The sequence below is a fragment of the Panulirus ornatus genome, chromosome 20 (genome assembly GCF_036320965.1).
Source record: "Panulirus ornatus isolate Po-2019 chromosome 20, ASM3632096v1, whole genome shotgun sequence".
Lineage (NCBI taxonomy): Eukaryota > Metazoa > Arthropoda > Malacostraca > Decapoda > Palinuridae > Panulirus > Panulirus ornatus.
Genome location: NC_092243.1, coordinates 14,148,677 through 14,170,208, shown reverse-complemented (window position 1 = coordinate 14,170,208; position 21,532 = coordinate 14,148,677). Strand labels below are relative to the sequence as shown.

Below are 21,532 nucleotides of genomic sequence, written 5' to 3'. Positions count from 1 at the left end.
ATTACTCAACAACTTTATAATGTCTCTACATTCATCATTACCTACAACTTGAACTTAGTAACTTCACATGCCATCAAGACTACTTCCGCATGTTAGTGTTTGGTGCCAAGACTAACTTGCTGTAATGACTGAGGACTTAAATATCTTCAATTGCTTTCAAGGTTTCCTTTGGTCTCTTTGTTGGCAAGTGTGTAAACAGACTATGTTGGTGTAGGTGGTACATGACCCAGAAAATGTAGTCATTATTCGAGCAATAAACGAGAATGGTGTAAACAGGTGGACTTAAGAGAAATATCAAAGGACATGAAGATTGTATTGCCAGGAAGCTTCATCATCTAGCTCACACTTGTATTATGACAAATGATGCTGCCTTGCTTGCAGCAGGAGCCGTGACGACAGAACGCAGTACAGGGTGGGCCAAAAGTCGCTTCCCAGAGGGATTATAAACATTACGAGGAAATGATGATAATAATGATGATAATAATGATAATAAGCTTTCGAATTATCGGCCATTAACATTGTGAGACCTTTTGTATTCAACGAAGATATGAACGCGCCTGTAGACAGACATTGACATGGATTTCAGAACATCTGCCGTAATTCGTTTATGTTCCTCAAATAAAAACCTTACAAGGAAAAATGAAAATCTATTATAGAAAAGAAAAGATTTTATTAGTAAGCATTCAGAATCCTACGAACCGTCGCTTTATAACAATCTCTTTTGGTCTCGAAGTTGCGTCATCACGTATATTTTGTCCTAACGTAAGTTACATTTCTGATTTCATCAGATGACATCGTTTGACAGTCCTCATACTAATGGTTGAGACATCATGGCGTTGTTCTCTGATCTCATACTCGCTGTGATTGCTCCAGTAAAGACGTCATCTGTGATCTCACTAGTGGACGTGTTACAGTTGATGAAGTATAAAGCCTTGACATCATTTTCTTAAGTTATTTCAGACTGTGAAAGTTCACTGTAAATAGGAAAACATTGTTGTAGTATATAGCGCCTGAATAGACTTTTGCTGAAATATTCATTGCAAACATCACAGTTACTGATGACGTTTCCGTCAGGAAGACCAGCTCTCCCTCTACCATCCCTGGAGGAGGAAATAGACAGATGCTGTTATACCAACACTAACAAAATACTGTCATCATCATTACTACTACAGCTCACACTACAGTCATTCTCACCGTGACTCTTACAACTACATTTCTCTCCCTCTCTGAAATATCCATATGTCTTCCTACTCTTACCACACTAATCTATGAGCGTCTGATCTCTTCCACTATCACAAACCGCCTCGTTAGGAACCAGTGGTCTGTTGCTGTTTGAATTCCTTTTGTATCATATATGGTATTTGAATACATCATAGATTCATATTTTTTTCTTCACGTTGGAGGATCCAGTTACGGACAGATGCCCTCATGAAGACTGGGCCTCAGCTGAAATATAAAGAGGTTAATGGAAGGGAAAAAAAAGAGACAAGAAAAAGTATCTACGAATTTTCGAGGAAGTGGTAAACCTCTCTTTTGAAAAGGTTTAAGAGTTCCAAATCTACGAGGTTTAGGGAAAGAACAGGCTTAAGAGTTCCAAATCTACGAGGTTTAGGGAAAGAAATAGTCATCCAAACGGTCTACCCTTGACCTGCCAGTGGCCACAAAGTAATCATGGGACGCATCAGCTTACCGAGAATTGCGTGGTATAGCTAATGATGAAGGTACACAAGCCTCCAGTTCTTGGGTTAGTACAAACCAAACTAACACCTGTAGAAGAGAGTGAAACAACAATACGGCGTAGGGCAAGTGAGTCAAGTTTTGAAGTTAGCTTGGGAGAATTGAGAGGTCGGACCGTTTTCGACTCAACTCTGTCTAATAAGGAAGCAGAGCTAGAGCCACCCCAAATGTGAGAGCAGTACTCCATACAAGGACGGATGAGTCCCTTGTATAAACGGATCATCTATTAAAAAAAACAGAAATATCGATATCTAAACAGGACTCGAAGTATCTAAGCTATTTCCGGAACGTAAGGTTTCCTAGTATGTTCATTGAGTCAAGAGGCGTAATTACAGATCCTTTAAAGGAGAGAGGAAAGTTGTAAGGATTTTTCGAGAGAAAAATGGGTAGAAACGGAGATCTTGGAGGCATTAAACCTGACTAGATTTCGTCTACCCCAGTGAGATGTCCTGTCCAAGTCTTGAGTTTACTGAGGAAGTTGTGTCTAGACGAAATACAGATGAAGTGAAGTAAGGGGCAGATTTAAGGAATGAGGAGGAATGAAGTGCTGAGTCGTCAACAGATGAGGGAGATTGATCATTCGTAGGAAGGAAGGAAATAGTTGACAAAATGGATAGAACGTGTAGGGGGACAGGACAAAACCTTGAGGGACATCGATGTTAATGCAAAAACGGGGAGAGGCTGATACATCCACTGAAATAGATTGGCCAGAAAGGAGGTTATAAAAGAGGGAGCAGCTATACATGACTTCCCAGATTCTTTCAGGAATGTCGACCAGACATTAGTAAAATAGGATTGAACGTCATGGGCAGATCTCGCCTTACGGAAGCCAGACTGGTGATCGGAGAGGAGACTGTGAGTTTCAAGATACCCAAGTTTATAGGAGTTGAGGAGGGATTCAAGGACTTTTGGAATGGTATATATATATGTTTGTTTATGGATGAGGTTGTTAGGGAGGTGAATGCAAGAGTTTTGGAAAGAGGGGCAAGTATGCAGTCTGTTGTGGATGAGAGAGCTTGGGAAGTGTCAGTTGTTGTTCACTGATGATACAGCGCTGGTGGCTGATTCGTGTGAGAAACTGTAGAGGCTGGTGACTGAGTTTGGTAAAGTGTGTGAAAGAAGAAAGCTGAGAGTAAATGTGAATAAGAGCAGGTTATTAGGTACAGTAGGGTTGAGGGTCAAGTCAATTGGGAGGTAAGTTTGAATGGAGAAAAACTGGAGGAAGTGAAGTGTTTTAGATATCTGGGAGTGGATCTGGCAGCGGATGGAACCATGGAAGCGGAAGTGAGTCATAGGGTGGGGGAGGGGGCGAAAATTCTGGGAGCGTTGAGGAATGTGTGGAAGTCGAGAACTTTATCTCGGAAAGCAAAAATGGGTATGTTTGAAGGAATAGTGGTTCCAACAATGTTGTATGGTTACGAGGCGTGGGCTATGGATAGAGTTGTGCGCAGGAGGGTGGATGTGCTGGAAATAAGATGTTTGAGGACAATGTGTGGTGTGAGGTGGTTTGATCGAGTAAGTAATGAAAGGGTAAGAGAGATGTGCGGTAATAAAAAGAGTGTGGTTGAGAGAGCAGAAGAGGGTGTTTTGAAATGGCTTTGCTCACATGGAGAGAATGAGTGAGGAGAGATTGACCAAGAGGATATATGTGTCAGAGGTGGAGGGACCGAGGAGAAATGGGAGACCAAATTGGAGGTATATATATATATATATATATATATATATATATATATATATATATATATATATATATATATATATATATTTTTTTTTTTTTTTTTTTTTTTTTTTTTTGCTTTGTCGCTGTCTCCCGCGTTTGCGAGGTAGTGCAAGGAAACAGACGAAAGAAATGGCCCAACCCACCCCCATACACATGTATATACATACGTCCACACACGCAAATATACATACCTACACAGCTTTCCATGGTTTACCCCAGACGCTTCACATGCCTTGATTCAATCCACTGACAGCACGTCAACCCCGGTATACCACATCGCTCCAATTCACTCTATTCCTTGCCCTCCTTTCACCCTCCTGCATGTTCAGGCCCCGATCACACAAAATCTTTTTCACTCCATCTTTCCACCTCCAATTTGGTCTCCCTCTTCTCCTCGTTCCCTCCACCTCCGACACATATATCCTCTTGGTCAATCTTTCCTCACTCATTCTCTCCATGTGACCAAACCATTTCAAAACACCCTCTTCTGCTCTCTCAACCACGCTCTTTTTATTTCCACACATCTCTCTTACCCTTACGTTACTTACTCGATCAAACCACCTCACACCACACATTGTCCTCAAACATCTCATTTCCAGCACATCCATCCTCCTGCGCACAATTCTATCCATAGTCCACGCCTCGCAACCATACAACATTGTTGGAACCACTATTCCTTCAAACATAGCCCATTTTTGCTTTCCGAGATAATGTTCTCGACTTCCACACATTCTTCAAGGCTCCCAGAATTTTCGCCCCCTCCCCCACCCTATGATCCACTTCCGCTTCCATGTTTCCATCCGCTGCCAGATCCACTCCCAGATATCTAAAACACTTCACTTCCTCCAGTTTTTCTCCATTCAAACTCACCTCCCAATTGACTTGACCCTCAACCCTACTGTACCTAATAACCTTGCTCTTATTCACATTTACTCTTAACTTTCTTCTTTCACACACTTTACCAAACTCAGTCACCAGCTTCTGCAGTTTCTCACATGAATCAGCCACCAGCGCTGTATCATCAGCGAACAACAACTGACTCACCTCCGAAGCTCTCTCATCCGCAACAGACTTCATACTTGCCCCTCTTTCCAAAACTCTTGCATTCACCTCCCTAACAACCCCATCCATAAACAAATTAAACAACCATGGAGACATCACACACCCCTGCCGCAGACCTACATTCACTGAGAACCAATCACTTTCCTCTCTTCCTACACGTACACATGCCTTACATCCTCGATAAAAACTTTTCACTGCTTCTAACAACTTGCCTCCCACACCATATATTCTTAATACCTTCCACAGAGCATCTCTATCAACTCTATCATATGCCTTCTCCAGATCCATAAATGCTACATACAAATCCATTTGCTTTTCTAAGTATTTCTCACATACATTCTTCAAAGCAAACACCTGATCGACACATCCTCTACCACTTCTGAAACCACACTGCTCTTCCCCAATCTGATGCTCTGTACATGCCTTCATCCTCTCAATCAATACCCTCCCATATAATTTGCCATGTATATATATATATATATATATATATATATATATATATATATATATATATATATATATATATATATATATATGATCATCACATAACACATACTTGATAGGATCACCACCCACTACTGTCCGTACAGACTACGATAATGTCACCAAACACGGCTGCGCAAGAGACTGTGATAGGATCCTAGGTCCTACCTATAAGAACCTTGAGGACAGTGGTGCGAGCCCCGGATATGGTGGCTTGACCTCTACATGACCCTTAAAAAAGGGTCATGAAGAGAGAGAGAGAGAGAGAGAGAGAGAGAGAGAGAGAGAGAGAGAGAGAGAGAGAGAGAGAGAGAGACAAACCACAAGACAGACTAACCTAAGCGTCCAGTGGGAGGGTCGAGTCGTCACCATAAACCCACCAGGACACAAGCTCAGTCAGGAACACCAGCACGCTCGCTACCATCCCTGGAGGGGAAGAGTAGACACACACACACACACGTAAGTTGCTGCTGGAACAACTGTATCTTCGCATCAACCATTACTCTTACCTAAGTTACCATCACCGTCACTGTTACTGCTACTGTTGTGACCATCAACCATCCAATTACTATAATACCATCTTTCTTCCTGCCACTTCGTCTCCCTTCATCCTTTCTAGTGTTCCAATCATCAAAGTTATATCTTTCATTAAAAATCTTAACCTTAGCATTAAGTATCTTCATGCACTAATATGTTCAGATTTGATTCGTTTAATGCGATCAGTGTGTAAGTGCCATGTAGCTAAACTATGAATATGAAAAGACTACTGATAGCTAAGATTAATCATAACATAATAACCCATCATGACCCCCCCAGCACGACCGAAAGTAAACGAGTTTTGACTTAAAGTGTCCTTCCAAGAAGACCAAGCACAAACCATGAACCGTGGCTCATTTAAGGTTAGTTTAAGCCTCTATGACCCCCAAGGATCGGACTGAACCAGTACATACCTCCCGAGAGCAACAGGAATGGACCAGATAAGGCCTCAATGTTGAGAGGTGAGATGCCCTCCCTCTGTGTAGAGGTTAGAGGACGAAGACACTGGCTGGTGTTGGTGATCTCATCCTTGATCCACTTGCTAAAGATACCGGATTCTTTAGCGATGTTGATGCTGCGAAAAGACCAAAGTGTTCTGTTCGTATTAGAAGTGTTCCTTAGATGTTCTAGGAGGTACTCACAACAGAGATAACTATGCTCTTACGTCAACATATAATCAATCATTAACTGTGCTCCCTATTGCATAGGGTGACTCAGGGATATACTGCATCTTAAATGACTCATGAAATTAAATAAGTTTGGCTCACTTGAGCCTCACTTCACGGAAAATTTATCTTTCTATATTTGATATGTTGAAGCAATTACTTTTAGAGATTTCTTAGAAGAGTTGTATTAATGATATTAGAACAAATGTGCTAATTCAAACCGTAATGACACAAAGGTATCTTATATCATGATATCTCGAGTGAAGCTCAAAAATGGATCATGCAAATTAGAATCTCACACGTGGTTCGCTCTGGCGAGGTAGGTCGACTTGGTAGTGAAGGCCAAAGGCTAACATGGCATTGCTGTAGACATTTTCCCGGCTGATATACAGGTGACAACTGCCAGTTGTGCTGTAAAATATTGTCTCTTAATACAAGAAGCATCTATATGTATTTGATAATTTTTGTTGAAAAACCTCCAGCAGGTTTTTTTTTTTCAAAAGACAAGATGTATGACTCTACTTTGCCCAGTTCTCCTTTATAGTGCACTTTACTGTTGAAGATGTTTTAGAATAACTGATTTTGGGTATAGCAGTTTTCTGATAGCGTATAGGATGATCTGAGGCAGCAAGCAAGGCTGACGAAATAGCAATTTGCTTTTTGATGATTTCCAAAGCAAAATGTACTTTACGTCCTATAGTGATTATGTGTATTCTAACACCAAAGTAATCCTATAAGCTCTATTTTTCAAATCACTGATGAAATACATGTCGAACAATAGATTTGAATATTTGTAATGAAATCATATTTTGGCGAATATCCTTTCAATGGAAGGTTCAGCCAACAATGTAGATATCAGCGAGAAATGATGTGTCTACGATGTACCTGAAATCCCAAGACATAGCCATTTTCATGTTCGTTCTGTCACAGATGGCAGCAAACTCCCCCCGGGCGATGCGTTCTCTCTCCTCCCAGCAGTCCCTCGCTGTGCCGGCTGAGTTCATGAACACCTTGCGCCTCAACTCGTCCGTGGCCTCCTGGCAGATTCGTGACATAAAAGAAACAGAAAACTTAGATCGTTATTAATACTCTCTGGTTCTCCAATGTAACCTGGAAGCCATACGTAAGGGCTTGTTGCATTAAATTTAAAAATCAAACGCAAATTTGTCTTTGGTGCGATAATATGTGTATGATTACTGATTATATACTTAATTGTACAGTAAAGAGAAGGTATTCCCACACTCACGAGTCCTCATCCTGTTACCAAAAAATGTTTTCAAATCTTTGCATACTTTCTCTATTGCGTTCATTCACGACTCTGTTACTTAGAAAGTAACACATTTTCTAATGTATTTTTTCTTCGTTGATATCTTGTTATGGCCTCCTGTTTATTCTTTTTTTTTTTTTGCATGTTTGCATGAACTTTTCCCTGTTGTCATAATCAAACAAGTCAATGAATTTGATGGTTGTGAAGTGTCATCCCTCATTGTTGTCACCTCCGGTGCGTGTGTATGTGTGTGCATGTGTGTGTGTGAGACATTACTAAATGTGTTTCCTCTTTGGGTGCAACTGGGAGAGAGTTTTACACTCTTGGGGCTCCACTACTTAAACATTGTCTACTATCATACAACCTTCTAAACATGTTTATGCTGTCCATATTTTCCGCATCCTCTTTCAGTGTATTCATTCTTTCACTCCTCTTATACCATTAAAGTACTTCTACACATCCTTTATGACAAGTTTCTTTCTTGATTTCATGTTGTTTTCATTGATTGTCATATTCTTACATCAGTCGAAGAACTGTATTCTGTCTATATGATCAGCTGGGTTTAAGAGCTTAAATGGTTGTGATTAAGTTACCTCCCATTCTAATCTCTATTCTATGATGGACAAATCTTTGGTCCTGGCCTTCTGTAATGTATAAACAGCTTACTCGATATTTCCCTCTCCAGATACTTGAGAGTTTATACATATTTGCCAGCAGACTGTCGGTATACTTTACTAATCTTCTAATGTTGGACTCTGGCGTTAGGAGAGGGAAGATATCAACCCTATAGTCCTTCTCAAGCATGGAGTCCTGAAGCATGTATCCTCTTAGATCATAATTGTGTTGAGGGCTTCTTTCACACTGTCCCATCCTCATTACTTTATGTTATGTGCGCTCAGACTGAATTTCATCAACCATGTATATACCAACTTTGGAATTCGTCGAGGTTCCCTTGTAACTTCATGAATTCCTACTCGCTTTTTATTTCCCTCATGAACTCTGCATCATCTGCAAATAGATGCAGGTAAGAGTCCATACCCTCTAGCAAGTCATTCACATAGATGAAGAGTAACGGCCCCAGAACAGAATACTGAGGCACTTGCCGAATGGCCGACACCCATCTAGTGAAACGTGTCTAATGTTCACTTCGGTTAAGACTCTCTTGTCCATCGGAGAAGTCTTCCCCCTTCTTACTGTCTGGTGGTCCACCTTCTTTAACCAGCCTCCTATGCGGAGTAGTATAGAATGTGTCCTGTTAGTCCGGGTAGAAACAATCTGTCCAGCCTATCCTTATGTCTAAGACAGAGCTCACTCTCTCGTGGAAATCTAAGAGGTTCGTTACACATGACCTCCTTTCCCAGAAAACCATGATGGTTCTTACGCAGTTTCTCGTCTGTAGAAAGTCATCCAGGTACTTTCGAATAACCTTTTCTGGAACCTTATAGACCAAACTCGACAGGGAGACTGGTCTGAAGTTCACTCATTAGTTCCGGTATCCTTTCTTATAGAAGAATACAATGTTCAAATCTGCAATTGTTCATTATCTATGTATTCTTGAAAAATGAGCTAACACGAAAGCGCTCGGATCTTCGTGTTTCATCTTTCACCCGACTATGAGCATGTATGTATGAGAGTGTGTGTACATATGTTATCATTCTAATGGCTCAAGAAACTCCTCATCAAGGCCTACGTCGTTAATGCGTGCCTTGCGTGATAGCCAAAGAAAACATTCACACTAATCCTTCTTCATTAAGGTATACAAGTATTGCTTCTTCGATCACTCAGTACGCGGTCACAGATGGTAAACAAAATGTATTGGGAAGGTGCTCTCAACAGAGCCATGCTTTGACTGTAGAAGTAGAGCTAAGGAATATAAGCAGACTTTCATTTTTAGTTTTTTTTTTTCATTATTACCGGAAGTTGACTTTGAATTGATGCTAGATTATGTTTTCCAGTCAAAAATCATAGAAACGTAAATCTTTTTATCGCCCTCTGCTTTTTTCTTCTTTTGGTTGCTTTACCAAAAACTGTTCTGTTTGTAAAAGCTGGCAAATTTGTAAGGAAATCATGTCAAGTAGTGAAGAGATACCGAATGAATATCGTTAAGAGCAAAAATCAATGTCGTTAAAGAGGAAAGAACAATAAAACAAAGACCCTGCTATTATAACTCATCTACATAAACAGCACATTTTTACATACGTTTCAAGATTTTTATCTGAATGCAACTCAGTCATGAACATCAATATATATTTCTTCGTACTGTGAGGATTACGTAATTACTGAACGATTATGTGGCGTGAGAGAGACATCTCGAGAGTACAACTGAGAGCTACAGTTTGCTTAATGATGATGAGAAAGTTTCATGAAGTGTTTACACATTACCTGGAGGTATTGATATATCATAGTACCAGCCTCGAGACGCCAGGGCAGGTCCGACTGGGCCACCAGGTCCTCCATGGAGTCTATGGGGATGGTGACCCGAGGTACCGTGAGCATGGCTGTGAGGATACCACTGTAGGAAGACATGAACACTAAGGACGCCAGGAGCCAAGTGACCACTAGGACGCGGCCTCCGTCCTTCCTAGGCAACCACTCACAGCCTGTGGCAAGGATAACAAGAGGATGAATATGGTGTGTGGATGCCCATGCAGAACATGAATTCTACGGATACTAGAAATAACAAGAACATGTCGAGCTAATTGGAAACTTATTCTGCTGTAAATCTTATGCTATGTTCCTTAAGCATTTAATCATATCATCCGTTCATGAATCCTGCATACATCTATCAAACAGAAACTTCAAGGGTCATGAGATTTTCCTTTTAACATTCATTTTTGATAGTGATCAAACGTGCTTCTGATCACATAACTTGACCTAGTATCTTTGTCTCGTAATGTACATTCTTTCATCGCTTCAGATTATCCATCCTGATCTGCTAATATCTAGTTCATACTTACTCTCTTGTGAGAGGGTTTGAATTGCCCACATGGTAGCCTTGGAGTGGATGACCTGTGTGGTGAGGTTGTAGATCTCGTTCTCCATCCGTTCAAGGAAGGTCATGGCCAAGATCACACCGATAAGACTCACCAGCGTCAGCAGCCAAACCTCCAAGACACAAGGATTAATCATATAGTTTTAGAGGCAACTGATAAGACTCATTGAGCATCTGGTCAACATGGCTAGCGTTTGTCACTGCTGTCTTTTTCTTCGTTCGCGATGAATCCGCCATAATGATGAGAACACAATATATCTAATCATCTTTTATCTTAGATATTTTCCTTTGACTAGACGTTTATCTTTAATGAGTGTACCATCACTTCCCTATTGAATATATTGACTACATGAAGTCCTTATTTCATTGCCAGTAAATCATGGTATATGTCTTATACTGTAGACCTTCAGACCCAGCCAACTTACCTCCATAGCGAAGGGTTTTAGAAATCCACTGACGTCGTTCTGTAGGGTCGGTCTGATCATGAGGATGGCGAAGTCGTCGGTGACGATGGGATCAGAGAAGTCGCAAATTGTCTCCCTCTGGTACGACATCGAGGAAGGACCGAGAACTATTTCCACCTCCTGTGTAGCAGGAATGTGGAATGACGGAAGTAATCCATTGGACTTGTGATGATTTTGTTATACTTGCTTATGTTTATGTTCAACGGAATTCAAACAGCAACAGACCACTGGGTCGTTACGCGAAAATTTTTATCTTTTTTTTTCTACGTTAGCTGAGACAGCGTCGGAACTGAATGTCGTAATCCAGGCCCTCTTGTTAACGATATATATATATATATATATATATATATATATATATATATATATATATATATATATATATATATATATATATATGTATATATATATATATATATATATATATATATATATATATATATATATATATATATATATATATATATATTATCCCTGGGGATAGGGGAGAAAGAATACTTCCCACGTATTCCCTGCGTGTCGTAGAAGGCGACTAAAACGGAAGGGAGCAGGGGGCTGGAAATCCTCCCCTCCGTTTTTTTTTTTTTTTTTTTCAAAAGAAGGATCAGAGAAGGGGGCCAGGTGAGGATATTCCCTCAAAGGCCCAGACCTCTGTTCTTCACGCTACCTCGCTAACGCGGGAAATGGCAAATAGTTTGAAAGAAAGAAAGAAATATATACATATATATATATATATATATATATATATATATATATATATATATATATATATATATATATATGTGTGTGTGTGTGTTTTCCCCACCCCCCAACATTTGATCGCTGTTTCCAGTGTCTGCATGTCATGAGATTTGCGAAGACGACTGAAGTTTGCACGTCTAAAATCTGGTATCTTTTCGCAGCTTTCGTGTTGACCAGCGTTACAGGTTGTGTTGAAATCTACCTTAAAAGTGATTTGCCGGTGATCACTTGTACCAGATTGTTCTCTATTATGATATTCATATTATGATATCATCTTGAAATAGTTTAAAGAAGAGTTTTTGACATAGTTTCTTACGTGCGGCCCACTGAGTAACAAGGGACTCGGTCAAGAAATGCAAAGTGAGATTGTCCTGAAAGTGATCCAACGCAATAGATCTCTTTTTTTTCTTTTCTTTCAAAAGTCTGTCATTGTGTATTTCCTGATACAAGATTACGCTTTTTATCGTCTGTTTATAGTTTCACTGTAGCCATGTAAGGACTGTGTAGTGTGTGCAAGAATCTCTATCTCTCTACATAGATACTCGAATCTGACGTCGGAACATGTCTGTCTGTAATTAACTCAGGGTTCCAAAAAACATATGTCTAATTGTGCTCGTTCATCACTAGGCCAAAAGTCAGGATATACATGATGGATGGTTGGTATCTTCTCCACACTCACCTTTCTCTGAAGCATTCCCAGCATGCCAGTCCAGGTGCCGTTGGGTTGAGGGGCGCCCCACAGATGGTCTGGCGACTGAACCAACTCGTACCTGCGAAGACAAAATAAAACCGGAGGGTCTTCTTACGTTCGTTTTGCTGCATTTTGTGTGAGTTTTCTTTTGAATATCCTCTATCCTCCTCTTTCTCTTTGTTCACCCTCTTTTTTTTTTCTTTTTCTGCAGTCGTTTTCCCCATTCTTTTCATCCCTCTTGTTCCCCTCCTCTCTTTGCAATCGTATAGGGGAACTGACACTACACATGTGACGACCCAGCTTTAAAAGATATAGCCTTCGTGTCATCACCATCTGTTTCAGAGCTTATTTATGAAGTTCTTTTTAGCACACTACCGAATAACCATCTTGTACTGTGAGACTCGAATGCACATATAAGAACCACTAAACCTGAACTCATCATCTGCAAGCGAAATGTTGTACATAGACTTAGAAATAGAAATAGAATAATGTTACGTATGACATAAGGGTCTCTTGTATTGGAATACTCTGTCACTACTATACACGTCTTGTGGTTATTCATGCTTTGCTACGTACTCGAAGTTCACCTTGTCAGCTAAGATGTCGAGAAGGTTAGCCATAGGTCCCAGCACCTTGACAGGTCCCGTCTTCCTGGACGTCAACCTCGATCCATGGTATCCACTGCAAGAGAGCGAGTATGAGCACTTAGGACGAGACTCGGCCCACAGGCAGAACTCTCCCGTATCTTCGTATCTCCTTAGTTATCTTAACTTTAAAGCCTAATATTTATAAGGTCCCAATTGTAATAGTTAATTAGGAAAACAAATAATTAGGTAAATATAGAATTTAAATGATACACATGTTATACTTGTTTTGTGATATAATTCATCGTGTGCGATAACATACATGGGAGTAGGGCACATGGGAAAGACAGATAACAGAATGCCCACTGCCAGATGTCTAGGTTATATGTTGAAAGCTTCTATCTCTTCCTGTTTTTGCTCTAGGTAGATAAGGCAACGATAGAAAAACAAGAAGGCTCTCTTCCCACCGTCCAATCTTTCCAGCAAGAACAACTGGAACGAAAAGGAATGGAAGAAAAACCACATATTTGTTGATCGGACAGAACAAGAAATTCTGAAAAATATTTTGAATGCTCGGGATCTGAACATGCAGCAGGGTGGAAAGCGTGCATGGGATAGAGTGAATTGGAGTGAAGTGGTATACAAGGAGAGACGTGTTGTCAATGGACTGGACCAGGCGTATGAAGCGGCCCATGAAAGCCATGGAAAGGGCTGTGGAGCCTGGTTGTGGATAGGGGGCTGTGGTTTCGGTCCAATACACATGACAACTAAAGAATGGATAGCGGAATGAATTCTTTTCTTCGTCCAAACGTGGCACTACTTTGTCAATGCAGGAAACGCCGATCAGATATACAAGAGAAGTTGAACAAAAAGGAAAATTCCATTGTAAAATCGTACAACACTATCCCACCCTCTGCTACACTACAGTATGTTTTTAGGGCTTGAAATAAGGAAAAGTGATTTATGTCTATGTACATTTTTTCTTGTTTTCATACAGAGGATACCTGATATGATGAAAGATTTATCTAGCAGGTTTTTACGAGTATTTATAGCTTATGCATCAACAGCGTTTGATGGCAATTTATTCAAACGTTCAACGAATAAGTTTGCAACTATGTTTTTTCTCATGTAGGTATTGCATATTCTAGCTACAAATTTTATTCGATTTGTCGACGCTTGACACTGCATTTTCATGTATTTCCGATAGATCATCGTAATTAAAACTGCAATTTATTCAGATATTTTCTGAAGAGAGAGAGAGAGAAAGAGAATAGTCTCTTCAGCTTGTTTCCGTGCAGCCGATTTCCCAGAGATGGAATGAGTTTTGTTGTTTGTCTTTGTAGTTGTTTTAGTGTTTTTCTATACCTTTTATTTGTTTGAGAACTAGAATCAAGCTGCACGTTCAAGGTGTGAACTTCGTACGGTGTTAGAAAGAGTCAGAACTCTGTTGCTGGTGTTTTGTCGTCAATATTCCCAGCGAGGAAACGAAGTATTCGGTTTGCTTTCTTACTTCCTGCTATACGTTCAGAATGTTAGTTAGAACAACTCCAAGATTCTCTACTTCATTTACTTGAGATTGTGGTTTCCCAAATATTCTATAGTCCTCTTTTAGTATATGGATATACAATGAATATAACTTTGTATTTGTCAGCGTTAGATTTTATCTGTCATTACTCTAACCCTACTGCAAATTTACTAATCTCTTCTTGAATCATTTCAGCCTTTTCACCTCTGGATCTACTTCCCAGTATTTCACAGGCATCATACTTGGAGATTTACGAGAGACCCAATTTATCATCAACGTATATATATATATATATATATATATATATATATATATATATATATATATATATATATATATAATGAAAAGAAGAGGGCCAAGGACCGACACCTGTGGCACACCTCCCTACATTCAACTAGTGAAAGGCTTCATTTATAACCGCACGTTGGTTTCTGCCAGTGAGCCTACCATTAATGAATTCACCAAAAAACTTTCCCTTTTCAATTGACTTTATTCAACATAACGATCTCTTTTGTGTGCTACTTTATGGAATGTATTTTAAGACTGCATGTATGTTATATTGGAGGATATATTTGAGTCTCAGGTACATATAGGGCTGAATAATCCTAGTGGGTTTGGTAGACAAGAATTTTTGTTGTAAAAACATGCTCGTTATCCAATGCTATTTTCTTGGCTTCTGCTTAGGCTTCTAGTAATTTTACCAGTTTGTTTCAAATTCTTTTTTTCGCCATCGTTTTGTCTGTAACTGACATGATGCTAAACAGTAACTGAAGGCAAATTTCTTGTCTTCTTTATCATATACAGGAGGAACGTTTGCCAGTTTCCAGTCTTAAGGCAGCTAGCCTCCTATTTGTGACTTCAGGAATTTTTTGGTAAAAAGAAAATATCAATTACCGTCTGATCTCCTTCAGAAAGCCTGGGTCAAGGTAATCAGAGCTAGTCGAATTGCTTGGCCTATTTTGGTCTTTTTTTTTCTGTTTTCTTTATTTTCAGATCCCCATAGCTTCTAATTTCCTTTAACTTTTCGTCACTAGACCCTCGAGACCTTCTCTGTGATTAAGGTATGCCATTTTTCCTCAATTTAGTATGATGGACATATATTGTCGTCATCATTCACTTTACCATGTTAGGTTGTCATGTGGTCCAACTGTATGTTTCATCTACAGTAATGTCTTTTTCTTACATATGGCAGGGGTTCTTCGGGGTTCTTTTTAACGTTTATGGAAATTCTTTGTTCGTGTTTGCGTCTTCTTTGTCTTAAGGTATTTCACATTTTCTTTGTATTTCAACTTGGTCGTGCGGATTTTCTGTTTTCCATAGACTCTGAGTTAGTGTTTTATGATATTAGTATAATTCGCGCTCGAAAAATGTACTTAGAAGAATCAGCACATGAAGACCTCCATCTTACATTCCTTAAACATAACCCTAGTTACTGAGCGATACTTAACAGAGAAATTATTTTCACTTTTCACTTAACTGCCTGTTGTCTTGTGTGGATCTCTCACAACAACGGCACCGACGTTTCACATATTCAGAAAGAGTGGAATGGGATATTGAAGGTCTTGCTTCTGGTGCAGTAAACTTGTCTGTGGTCTGTTTAACTCCCTGCTCCATGCACTTGGTGTCCATTCTCATTTTCGTATAATCTGTAGCCAGGTTGTATACATGCAAAGAAGAAACTAATGTGACGAAACGTATGAAAAATTCATCAAGATTTCCGAACATATGTAGTGATAAACAACCTGAGTTTATTCCTTTAAGGTTTGGCAATGCTGCAGCACAGAGAAATGCACCCTACCTCTACCACAGCAGCCGGAGAAAACCGAAGCCTCCAGTAACACTCTCTATGTGGGGATAGGAGGAGGATGGTGGACGAGGAGGGTACCAATATCAACGACCCGGGATCTGCTGCCATCTGTTGGCGCTCATGGTTGAAAATATTGTGTTGCGGTACGTTAACTCAGGGTGCAATTTTCGCATACATATTTTTTCTTATTGAGAATTATGGAGAATTTTCTGTTGCTCTAGTCATCCAAGCCGATTTGCAGTTTGTATTGGCTCTTTTCATCCTTCATGGTGCGTTTTTACTCAGCATGAATAATTTGTTTTTAAAAGACTTTACGCGTCTTCCGTTATGTTCATAAGAAGGAAATTTATCATGTTACTATTGCTTATTTTTTGTCTTACCAAAGTTAGCTTACCCTTAATGTGGGATTAAAAGTCTGTGACCATTACTATCATATATTGTACATACCTCTAGTCTAATGATAGTATGATCTGTGTTAGCCATTACGTCACTTACTTCGCACACTTTGATTAGATCTTCGTCGGTGTTGAACGCAAGATCGAGGACACTTTTGTCAATAATTAGTCTCGTAATTAGATGGTCTGAAAAAGTGTAAGAATTCAAGATAGTCTTATTCTTTCTTAATCACATGATCACGTATTTCTGTTTACCTAATTTTCCTGAATTCATGTATCTCTTGCTTCATTCTTTCTTTACCCTAAGAATATAGAGTACCTTCCACTTAGTTTCACAACGCCTTAGTATAACATTAAAACGAGATTTATTGGCCATAAGAAAATGTTCCAAAAGTTGAGGGGAAACAAAAGAAAAGTGGCGGTGGAGAAAGACATGTAAAACGAGATGTAGAAGAGTTCCAGCAGGAGAAGTAGAGTGTGGAGGAAGGCGAGGTACTGGAAGAATTATGGAGACGAGGAGAAGAAAGAGTAAATGAATATGAGTATTAGGTGAAATTGATAAACAATGGTATGATGATATAGGCAAACAGAACAGACGGTGGAGGAAGTGGATAAAAAAAAGAGAAAGCGAGGAGGGAGAAAGGAAAGGAAAAGATGAAAGGGAATAGAAGCTGGCGGAAGAGATGTAATAGGAAAAGGAGCACTGTAAGGTGGCCGTAGCAACCAACCAAGTATTTTCTTGACGGGATGTCATAAAACAAAACATAAAAACATATTACTAACATATCAAGACAGATGAGAACGTGCAAGATGTAACACATAAAGTTAAAAGACAAAAGAAATTGATTGACATATTATGTGATATTTCAAGAAGTCAAATGATTGAGAGCAACACAAAGTACCTGCTCAACAGCAACCCTCAGGAAAGGCTTGAGTGAAGACATTTTCTTGTTGCTTGTCCTTCCTCTTTGTTACCCTGTCTTCCTTTCCTTACGTTCACCGCTTCTTTCTTCAGTCTCTGTCGTGTCAGACGATAACTGAGGTCATTGATCATCGTTATTTCACTTAATACATAATTCGTGTACCGTTTTCTGGTATGTCACAGTAAACATGGATGGAAAACTCAGTCGTGATCCTGCACCTGGTGTCGTAATTCCTATTTTAACATACAATTACTTGTAAGATAATGTACACACACACACACACACACACACACACACACACACACACACACACACACACACACACACACACATATATATATATATATATATATATATATATATATATATATATATATATATATATATAGGGGAAGAGGACGAAGGATCTGGGAGCGATGAAGAATGTGTGGAAAGAGTATGTTTGAAGGAACAGTAGTTCCAACATTATCATATGATTACGAGGCGTGGGCTATAAATAGAATTGCACGGAGGAGGGTGGATGTGTTGGAAATGAAATGTTTGAGGCCAATATGTGGTGTGAGGTGGTTTGATCGAATAAGTAATGAAAGGGTAAGAGAGATGTGTGATAATAAAAAGGTGGTAGTTGATAGAGCAGGAGAGGGTATGTTGAAATGGTTTGGACATATGGAGAGAATGAGTGAGGAAAGGTTGACAAAGTAGTATATGTGTTAAAGAAGGAGGGAAGAAGGAGGAGCGGGAGACCAAATTGGAGGTGGAAGGATGGTGTGAAAAAAAATTTGAGCGATCGGGGCCTAAACATAGAGGAGGGTGAGAGGCGTGCAAGGAATAAAGTAAATTGGAACGATATGGTATACCGAAGTCGACATGTAGTCAATGGACTGAACCAGAGCATGTGAAGCATCTGGGATAAGCCATGGTAAAGGTCTGTAGGGCCTGGATGTGGATAGGGCGCTGTGGTTTCGTTGCATGACAAACGACAGCTAGAGACTGAGTGTGAACGAGTGTGGCCTTTTTATTTGTTTTCCTGGCGCTACCTCGCTGAAGCGGGGTATAGCGATACTGTATATATACTATATATATATATATATATATATATATATATATAATGTGTATATATATATATATATATATATATATATATATATATATATATATATATATATATATATATATATATATATATATATATTCACTGCTTCTAACAACTTTCCTCCCACACCATATATTCTTAATACCTTCCACAGAGCATCTCTATCAACTCTATCATATGCCTTCTCCAGATCCATAAATGCTACATACAAATCCATTTGCTTTTCTAAGTATTTCTCACATACATTCTTCAAAGCAAACACCTGATCCACACATCCTCTACCACTTCTGAAACCACACTGCTCTTCCCCAATCTGATGCTCTGTACATGCCTTCACCCTCTCAATCAATACCCTCCCATATAATTTACCAGGAATACTCAACAAACTTATACCTCTGTAATTTGAGCATTCACTCTTATCCCCTTTGCCTTTGTACAATGGCACTATGCACGCATTCCGCCAATCCTCAGGCACCTCACCATGCGTCATACATACATTAAATAACCTTACCAACCAGTCAACAATACAGTCACCCCCTTTTTTAATAAATTCCACTGCAATACCATCCAAACCTGCTGCCTTGCCGGCTTTCATCTTCCGCAAAGCTTTCACTACCTCTTCTCTGTTTACCAAATCATTTTCCCCAACCCTCTCACTTTGCACACCACCTCGACCAAAACACCCTATATCTGCCACTCTATCATCAAACACATTCAACAAACCTTCAAAATACTCACTCCATCTCCTTCTCACATCACCACTACTTGTTATCACCTCCCCATTTGCGCCCTTCACTGAAGTTCCCATTTGCTCCCTTGTCTTACGCACTTTATTTACCTCCTTCCAGAACACCTTTTTATTCTCCCTAAAATTTAATGATACTCTCTCACCCCAACTCTCATTTTTATCGAGGATGTAAGGCATGTGTACGTGTAGGAAGAGAGGAAAGTGATTGGTTCTCAGTGAATGTAGGTTTGCGGCAGGGGTGTGTGATGTCTCCATGGTTGTTTAATTTGTTTATGGATGGGGTTGTTAGGGAGGTGAATGCAAGAGTTTTGGAAAGAGGGGCAAGTATGAAGTCTGTTGGGGATGAGAGAGCTTGGGAAGTGAGTCAGTTGTTGTTCGCTGATGATACAGCGCTGGTGGCTGATTCATGTGAGAAACTGCAGAAGCTGGTGACTGAGTTTGGTAAAGTGTGTGGAAGAAGAAAGTTAAGAGTAAATGTGAATAAGAGCAAGGTTATTAGGTACAGTAGGGTTGAGGGTCAAGTCAATTGGGAGGTGAGTTTGAATGGAGAAAAACTGGAGGAAGTGAAGTGTTTTAGATATCTGGGAGTGGATCTGGCAGCGGATGGAACCATGGAAGCGGAAGTGGATCATAGGGTGGGGGAGGGGGCGAAAATTCTGGGGGCCTTGAAGAATGTGTGGAAGTCGAGAACATTACCTCGGAAAGCAAAAATGGGTATGTTTGAAGGAATAGTGGTTCCAACAATGTTGTTTGGTTGCGAGGCGTGGGCTATGGATAGAGTTGTGCGCAGGAGGATGGATGTGCTGGAAATGAGATGTTTGAGGACAATGTGTGGTGTGAGGTGGTTTGATCGAGTGAGTAACGTAAGGGTAAGAGAGATGTGTGGAAATAAAAAGAGCGTGGTTGAGAGAGCAGAAGAGGGTGTTTTGAAGTGGTTTGGGCACATGGAGAGAATGAGTGAGGAAAGATTGACCAAGAGGATATATGTGTCGGAGGTGGAGGGAACGAGGAGAAGAGGGAGACCAAATTGGAGGTGGAAAGATGGAGTGAAAAAGATTTTGTGTGATCGGGGCCTGAACATGCAGGAGGGTGAACGGAGGGCAAGGAATAGAGTGAATTGGAGCGATGTGGTATACCGGGGTTGACGTGCTGTCAGTGGATTGAATCAAGGCATGTGAAGCGTCTGGGGTAAACCATGGAAAGCTGTGTAGGTATGTATATTTGCGTGTGTGGACGTATGTATATACATGTGTATGGGGGGGGTTGGGCCATTTCTTTCGTCTGTTTCCTTGCGCTACCTCGCAAACTTGGGAGACAGCGACAAAGTATAAAAAAAAAATATATATATATATATATATATATATATATATATATATATATATATATATATATATATATATATATATATTAACTTTTTTTTTAACTTTCTAAAATGGGAAACAGATATATATATATATATATATATATATATATATATATATATATATATATATATATATATATATATATATATATATATATATATCAGTTATTACATCAAGACGAATTTACAGGAAAGACATCCTGGTGTTACCATGGTGTCTTCCCTGAAGCTCCTGCAGCCACTATTGTGTGTTAGGTTCAGAAGAAGGAATTAGTGAATTCCATTGGAGTGAGATGTGCTTTAACATAACTTAAGTCCAAGCGAAATAGCCTCGCCATAGGCGACTTTAGACCAGAACAGGCTGAGTCCAGTAACGTCTGTACTAGATTAGGTGACAGAGTTTTTCAGTGGAGAGACGAACTTACAGCATTTCACACTGCAACTTGATCCAGGCAACAAGCATCAAGCAAGCCACACTCAATGGGGACAGGTTAAGTAGTTACGATAGCGCGGGTTCCTGATAGCGTGACGTGTGTCCGGACTGATACACTCACCTTCCTCGAGCCACGGCTGGGAACAAGGTGGAGCCACATCTCTCCACTCTTATTTATATGCCTGTACGAGAACCTCACTTCAAAAGGTTTAGTAATGTACGAACATAATGCCATTAGTCTCCAGGTTAACGTCTCGTTGAATATCGCCTTTCATTATAAATGAAGATTTCGTTAAATCGTGAAT

The 21,532-nt window shown here is 39.8% G+C and overlaps 1 pseudogene; it reads right to left on the bottom strand.

The window, feature by feature from the left end:
• Nucleotides 1–772: 772 nt before the first annotated feature.
• Nucleotides 773–17,611, bottom strand: LOC139755941 (glutamate receptor 2-like; annotated as a pseudogene).
• Between the last annotated feature and the right edge of the window lie 3,921 nt (nucleotides 17,612–21,532).